The sequence below is a fragment of the Orycteropus afer genome, unplaced genomic scaffold (genome assembly GCF_000298275.1).
Source record: "Orycteropus afer afer isolate SDZICR_OR568_19922 unplaced genomic scaffold, OryAfe1.0 scaffold00424, whole genome shotgun sequence".
NCBI classification, from domain to species: domain Eukaryota; kingdom Metazoa; phylum Chordata; class Mammalia; order Tubulidentata; family Orycteropodidae; genus Orycteropus; species Orycteropus afer.
In genome coordinates this window covers 867,136-869,117 of record NW_006922011.1, presented here as the reverse complement: position 1 = coordinate 869,117, position 1,982 = coordinate 867,136, and positions in this window count along the sequence as shown.

Sequence of the window (1,982 nt, the reverse complement as noted above, 5' to 3'; positions counted from 1 at the left end):
GGTCAATGTCATGAGACAAAGTATATGTGAACTGCTGTATGAAAAGTGAATTTACTCTGTAAATCTTCACCCAAATCCTAATTAAAAAAAAAAAAGAAAGAATTAGTTAATTTCCCAATATAGCCTTTGTCTCCTATTAACATAATGAGTTTTGACTGTATGAGATATTACATCTAAGGCAGAAGTAATATAGTGGAACCAAAGAGAAAAACCACTAAAATTAATTTCATTGACAACAATTTTGGTGATCAATGAGTTGCAGATAACAGAATTATTCTCATATGTAGACTATAGAATATATCAGGGAAGGGAGTTAGAAGTGAGAGGTTAGTGTTAGAAGACACTTTGAAACTGGGCCAGCCTGTTTCTCTTGTAAGAGGAAAATAATGTATGAAAAACTATATTGTAATAGTTATCAAAGAATATTCCTAAAGATAGAAGAACTATGTAATTATTTCAAAACAAAGTATCGAAAAATAGAAGAGTCAGCCTTCTGTGTTGGCTGATAGAGCTTTGGCTCCTATGAGGGCAGGGACTAGACCATGTATTGCCATAAGCCTTGTAAGTCTTGGGTCCCCAGTCAGGGTCTGAAGTCTCATTTGATCTCCATATAGTTTTCCTCCACCTCCATTATAATGCCTTCTATATTTGTGGTTGTTAGTTGCCATCACATTGATTCCTACTCATGGCAACCCTGGGCATACAGAGTGGAACTGCTCCTTAGGGTTTGTAAGGCTGTGATCTTGGGGAAGCAGATCTCCAGCCCTGTCTTCCAAGGTACCTCTGGTTGTTGTTAGGTGCCATCAAATCAATTCCGGCTCATAGTGACTCTATGTACAACAGAATGAGACACTGCCAGCCTTGTGCCATCCTCACAGTAGTTGCCACGTTTGAGCCCGTTGTTGTAGCCACTATGTCGATCCATCTTATTTAGGATCGTCCTCTTTTTCACTGACCATCTACTTCCCTGGGTGGGTTCACATCTCCCATCTTTCAGCTAGTAGTTGAGCGCTTAACTGTTCCCACCACCTTGGGACTCCACCTTCTATAAATATTTTGTTGTTATGTGCCGTCCAGTCGGACCCAACTCATTGCGACCCTCCTTGGGTTTCCAAAGCAGGATCACTACGGAAGTAGATTGCCCAACCTTCCTTCTGAGGAGTGGCTAGTGGGTTGGAACCGCCAGCCTTCTGGTTAGCACTCAAGTGCCTTAGGCACTATGCTACCAGAGTTCCTTCTATAAATATAATAAGTAGGTTTAGTTCTTAATAGGGAGGGGAAAGGACTCAGTACAATATTCCTAATGCACTTTGAGTCTTAAAGTGGAGTCTCTGGGAGGTGGGAGCTGTGCCAGACTAAATCAGATTCATAGGGGTAGGGCCCAAGAATCAACATTTAAAATAAACTATTTTTAGGAGCTCTGGTAAGCGTAGTGCCTAAGGCACTTGACTGCTAACCAGAAGGCTGGAGGTTCAAACCCACCAGCCACTCTTCGGAAGGAGGGTTGGGCAATCTACTTCTGTAGTGATACCACTTTGGAAACCCAAGGAGGGGTTGCTATGAGTCGGGTCCAACTCGACGGCATGTAACAACAACAACATTTTTATTTTTAAATAAGTTCTCCAGTAATTGAGAATTATAGTCTTAGGAATTTTACTTTCAACAATTTTATACATATTAACCCTCCTGTCTCTAGATTAGGTTTCAAAGAATTACCTAGTCACCCATCTTTGTTGTTGTTATGTGCCGTCAAGTCGGCCCAGATTCATGATGACACCTCCTTGGGTTTCCAAGGCGGTATCACTACTGAAGTAGGATTTCCCAACCTTCCTTCCGAGGAGTGGCTGGTGGGTTTGAACCACCAGCCTTCTGTTAGCAGTCAAGTGCCTTACACACTATGCTACCAGAGCTCCTCACCCATTTTTACAGTATGTTTTATGACATGGCAGCATCGATTCTTTTTTTTTTTTTTTTTTCATTTC